Raw genomic sequence first — 6450 nt, 5'->3', positions numbered from 1 at the left:
TCAGTACCTCCTCATTAGTTATGTGATCTTCCCATAGAATCTTCAGCATTCTTCTGTTGCACCACATTTCGAAAGCTTCTGTTCTTTTCTTATCTAAACTATTTATCATCCATATTTCACTTCCATACATGGTTACACTCCATAAAAATAGTTTTAGAAAAGACTTCCTGACATTTAAATCTATACTCGATGTTAACACAAGTGTCTCTTCTTCAGAAACGCTTTTCTTGTCATTGCTAGTCTACATTTTATATCCTCTCTATTTCGACAGTCATCAGTTATTTTGCTCCCCAAATAGTAGAACTCCTTTACTACTTTAAGTGTATCATTTCCTAATCTAATTCCCTTAGCATCACCTGACTTAATTAGACTCCATTAAATTATCCTCGTTTTGCTTCTGTCGATGTTCATCTTATATCCGCCTTTCAAGACACTGTCCACTCTGTTCAACTGCTCTTCCAGGTCCTTTGCGTGTCTGACAGAATTACAATGTCATCGGCGAACCTCAAAGTTTTTATCTCTTCTCCATGAATTTTAATATCTACTCCGATTTTTTGTGTTTCCTTTACTGCTTGCTCAATATAAAGATTGAATACCATCGGGGATATGTTAAAACCCTGCCTCACTCCCCTCCCAACCCCTGCTACCCATTCATGTCCCTTAATTCTTATAACAGCCGTCTGGTTCTTGTACAAATCGTAAATAGCCTCTCGCTCCCTGTATTTGACCCCTGCCATCTTCAGAATTTGAAAGACTATATTCCAGTCAACATTGTCAAAAGCTTTCTCTAAGTCTACAAATGATAGAAATGTAGGTTTGCATTTCCTTAATCTAGCTTGTAAGATAAGTCGTAGGGTCAGTATTGCCTCACGTGTTCCAACATTTCTGATTTTCCCCAAAATCGGCCTCTACCAGTTTTTCCATTCGTCTATAAAGAATTCGTGTAAGTATTTTGCAACCGTGACTTATTAAACTGATAGTTCGGTAATTTTCACATCTGTCGCACCTGCTTTCCTTGGGATTGGAATTACTCGTTTTATATTCTTCTTGAAGTCTGAGGGTTTTTCGCCTGTCTCATACGTCTTGCTCATCAGTTGGTAGAGTTTTGTAGTTGGCTCTCCCAAGGCTATCAATAGTTCTAATGGAATGTTGTCTACTCCTGGGGCCTTGTTTTGACTTAGGTCTTTCAGTGCTCTGTCAGATTCTTCATGCAGTATCATGTCTCCCATTTCATCTTCTCTTACATCCTCTTCCATTTACATAACATTGCCCTTAAGTACATCGCCCTTGTATAGACCCTCTACATGCTCCTTCCACCTTTCTGCTTTCCCTTCTTTGCTTAGAACTGGTTTTCCATCTGAGCTCTTGATATTCATACAAGTGGTTCTCTTTTATCCAAAGGTCTCTTTAATTTTCCTGTAGGCAGTATCTATCTTACCCCTATTGATAATAATTAGTATAGTAAAGTGAAAATAGGAAATTTATTTCTATACTGAAAGCCTTTTGGCTTGAAACAAAATCCTATGCAAATAGAACAGTGTTCATATAGGTGCAATCACTGAATGATGACTGATTGTGGGCAAAGTTGGTAACAAAGTAATGTACATGAATAGTTACATTTACAGCAAAAGTGACCTCTCAGACATTACTAAGAACAAAAAAGAAGAAGGTCTGTTGAGATAAGAGCCTTCCTTTCAGATAGTAATCAGATGCAGTAACAGAAGCTCGATAATAACTCTGTTTTTATACATTTTATTTAATGTCTAATAGGTTACACTCAATTATGGGTGACAATAACGCACATAGAGCATAAACAAAAATTCAAAGAGTCTGCAAAAAGGAAGTTAACACCAACTAAAGGAAAAACTGTGTTGCCACCTTAAAATAACGCTAACATTGTACCATGAACATACTCCTTCAGTGTTAATTATTGGTGTTACAAAAACGAAATTATTAGCTTTAAGTTTTTCAGATTTTTGTCGTATATAGAGGCTTCATCAGAACATTAACTTGTTGTTTGTTTGTATTAATGCGCTTTAACAGAACTTTCTTGACAAAAATTTTCTCTCTAGGTAATTAAATTTTGACATCTATAAGATTTAGTTCATGATGGAACTATGAGGTCTTGCAAAGGCTCATTACTGTCATATTGTCTTCATAAAGTGTAACAAGTATTTGACTGCCAGAAAGACTGTAATGCAAGTTACTGAGCCAACAGGCTTCGCTAGCTGCCATGCTTAAGGCTACAAATTCTGATTCTGTTGATAACAGACACACTGTGGGTTGTTTCATAGATGCCTTTGAAAAGGTAAGCCGCTGTGGACTTTCTATCTAGTTTGTCACTAGGCCAGTCAGATTCAACATAACCAGTTGTAGTATCAGTAGAATTTTTATTCCTAACATATAACAGACTCAGTTTTAGGGTTCCCTTAGCATAACATAATACACATTTTAAAGCATTTCATCCACCCGGTCTTGCACATGCTTATAATACTTGTTGCTAGACAAATAACTGGACTGGAATTTAGCATGCCATACATCAGTGACTCTATTAATTCTGTACATCTTTTCTCATTGTCTACATTTTCAGATTTTTCTCTGTTTAACACACTGTTGTCAAAATTTTCCTCCATGGGAGCAGAACTGCATTCAGATACATCAAAAACTTTTAATACTTTTTCAATATAGGTATTTTGATGGATTGTAGTATGCTCCTTTGAATTTCGAACAATATTCATACCTAAATATTTAATAATCAGACCTAAATCTTTCGTTTTAAATTTATCGTTCAATAACAGCTTCAAATTGTCAGTTTTGTTCTGAGAAATTGAAATTATTCAAATTGTCAGTTTTGTTCTGAGAAATTGAAATTATCAGCAGATCATCAACATAAACAAGTAAGTAGGTATTGTGGGTTTTTTTCTGTCCTTATATACAATGTTCAAAATCACTTGTTACAAGTATTAAGATTATTACTGTGTGGAATTTAACATTCCAATTTTTGGATGAGTCCTTTAAACCATACTGAGCTTTTCTAAGTTTACAACACTTACCATTCATTTTACTGCAACATCCAGTAGATATTTTAACATAAAAGTCTCCAACTATTTCTCTATAGAGAAAAGCACTACAAACATCCACTTGATAGATGGGAAAGTTATTTTCATTCCAAAAAATCAGAAAAAGAAACAGTGAAGTTAATTTTGCTACTGGACTGTATATTTCTGAATAAGTCAATAGTTGCTGGCTATCTTAACCTGAAAGATGAGCTTTGTAAAAAACAATATTAACTTTCTCACCTCTTTTTTGCCTAAAAGTCACTTTGTGTCAATAACACTACAATCATTTGGCTTAAATACACAATGCCATGGATTATTTTCTTCCTGGGCTTGCAGCTCTCTTGTTATGTCATCTTTCTAATTTTCAGCATTGCTACAAGACATCGCTTCACCATAGGTGTTGGGGTCATCATCATTTTCACTGCTGTCACTGGGCCCAATGCATAGTCCTCTAAATAATTTGGCCATTGAATATACCTCCTGAGTCTCAGATTGTATGTCCTCTCATCGACATCATCTACATTTTCCTCTGTATCCTCAAAATAATCTTTCCTGTTTGCTCTGCCTTCACTGATTTCCTAGTCTTCTTTAAGTTTTCATGTGCACAATCCTTATTTCTTCTTTCTGTCCCTCTGATTCTGAAATTTTATCTGTGTTCACTTCATCACAAAAAATGGTATCAAGAAAACTACATCTCAATGCACCTCAGTTTTTTTGTGGAAGGTATAAACGTTCTGTATCCTTTCACATCATTATTATAAACTGTACACAAACCTATCTTGTTTTTGGGTTCTAGTGTCAATCTCTTTTCCATGGGTATAAGGACTGACATATGAACCCCAAACATTTTCAGAACCTCTAAGAACAGTCCTCTGTCATAAAAGGCAGCTTCACTTCTGACAGGACTTATACTAGTTCGTTTTAGTATATAAGCTTCTGTGTTAACTGCTTAGATCAGAAATGTTTGGGCATTCCTGAAATCGTTCAATGACTAGCTTCATCTGAGGTGCACATTTTCTTTAACCACTTACATTTTGGTGTGGTGTGTACACAACGCAAAGAAGCGTGGATTATCCAGTTTTCACTCAAAAACGTACCTAAGTCAGTATTCATAAACTCCATTCCATTATCATTCCTTAGAGTTTTAATGTTTGAAGTTTCTCTATCCGATTTTGCAATAAGTTCGTTACCAAACCTTTAACTTCACCCTTTTGTTTCATAAAGAATGTTTTGCGATAAACCTAGTAGTTTTCCTTCAAAACCAAAAATTTCTCTCTCCTCCAAGCGAATGCATCTCGATAAGTCGGCAATTTTCTGCATGAACCAATTCAAGTGGAGCGTTAGCTCTGATGAACTGACGGGGAAAGACAAGCGAAACTGTTTAATTGCGAAACACTTTTCGCAAGTGCCAAAGCCGCCAACAAAGTCTACTCCTATACACAACTAGAATTCTCTCACATGTCATAATGCTCTGATGTCATAATTTTTTATATCAAAAACTCAAGTTATCAACACATTTAGACAAATTTACCAGACTACTATCAGTACTGACAGATGAAAAGTCACTAGTATCATTACAGTCAACCATAGAGTGCATTTCACCTCCACACATCAAAGTAGCCAGTGACATTTCTGATTTGTTCCGATTAGGGGAAGCAATATATGACACATTTTATCGATATATTTGTATAATTCACGAATTTCACCTTTGCTGTTGAAGAATTCACATTGTTCCATGTATGACACCAAAAACATACCTTTGTCCAACACGGTTCCTATCTAAATCACGCTGAATTTCAGTTCAGGCACAAAAAGCACACGACTAACCACGGTTTTGATACATTTAACCTTGTTCCATGCATACAATTCCACAGTATCACGCCAAGTCACGTCGAGAAGTTTACTGTCACCCACAGCAATTTTCGCTGTTATTCACACAGTGCCCACTTTTTTAAACAATTCTCTCTTATGGTCACTAGCACCTGTATCCATGAACCAATAGTCTTCCAGGTCAACTCTTTGCCTCATAAGCATAAGGATATTTACATCCTGAGCCTTTTTTGCCGTTCTTAGACTTCAACAATCTGTAATCTGATTTCAAATGGCCTCAGTTCTTGCAATAACTGCAGCTTCTAGTTCCTCTCTTCACTTTGTTTTTACAGTCCTTTGCAAAATGACCTCTCTAACCACAAGAGTAACAGGGATGTTTTTGCTGCCTGCTTACACTTGCCAAAGCTAACTTTTGCTGACTTGACTGATTGTTTCTCTCTTCCTCGATTGGTAATCTTGAAGTTAACTCTTTAAGTGTTTGCTTCTCAAAGGGAATGGACCCCATGCTGAACGGAAATGTTGATATCTCTCTGGCACTGACATCAACGCCTTGGTTATTTTCATTTTCTCTGAAAGTGGTTCATCCACTTACTTCAATTTCTTCTATTTTCAACCATATCAGTGTGAGAAAAACTTTGACTGATTTAGGTGAATGCTCACTACTGAATGCTTCTCATACATTGCCTTCAGTTTAGTTCATATGCCAGCTGAAGTTGTAGACAAAAGTAGATGACTGACTGGCGCTACTCCCATCCCCATCACCATAAGTTCTTGTGCTTTTGCGCCCTTTTCAAACCATCTTTTTCTTCAGCTTCTTTCCCCTTTGGACATTTAATAGCTATGCCAATGACAATATCCAAAAGGCCTTTTCTTCTGAATATCACTTCCATTTGCAATTTCCAACTACCCACTTGTCCCTTCCAGACAACTTCAAACACTAATGAGTAAACTCTTCCATCACTCCATGCCAACACTATGCCGGTAAAGTCAAATTTTCTGTTGTTCATGATACCACCAAAAAACTCTCCCACTACACTGAAAAACAGACTTTTGTTCCTGGGCCAACAACCTGTAATTAGGCACAGCAAATGAAGCTTGATAATGTGATTGTTTGTTCGAGGTTTATTTAAATCTGTAATAGCTTACACTCAATGGCAGACAACAATAATGCAGACAAAGATAAACAAGAAAAAAGGGACTGGAAAACGTAAGTTAACACAAACTAAAAGAAACAGTGTTGCTTCCTTAAAATAACATTGACAATGTGCCACTAACACAGATGAATTGACATGTATTGAAAACAGCACCATTTCACGTAACAACTTAGAAATTGTGCTTTCAGAAATGCCTCAGAGCTTACTACTGTGGTGGTAAGAGTTACCAATTGCCAAATATGTTTTACGTTTAAGATAGGCTTGTGGAGAATACTTGCACACTCATATACCTGTCTTTCGAATAGAGAAAGAAACACACTTGTGGAGGAATTCAAAACTAGTTTTATTTATCCGAAAATTCATTCTTTTACTAGCATTTGAGTTCCACAAAGGATTTCTATTATGAG

Source organism: Schistocerca serialis, chromosome 4, assembly GCF_023864345.2.
Source record: "Schistocerca serialis cubense isolate TAMUIC-IGC-003099 chromosome 4, iqSchSeri2.2, whole genome shotgun sequence".
Lineage (NCBI taxonomy): Eukaryota > Metazoa > Arthropoda > Insecta > Orthoptera > Acrididae > Schistocerca > Schistocerca serialis.
The sequence above is the reverse complement of the archived record's forward strand: the minus strand, read 5'-3'. Positions refer to the sequence as shown.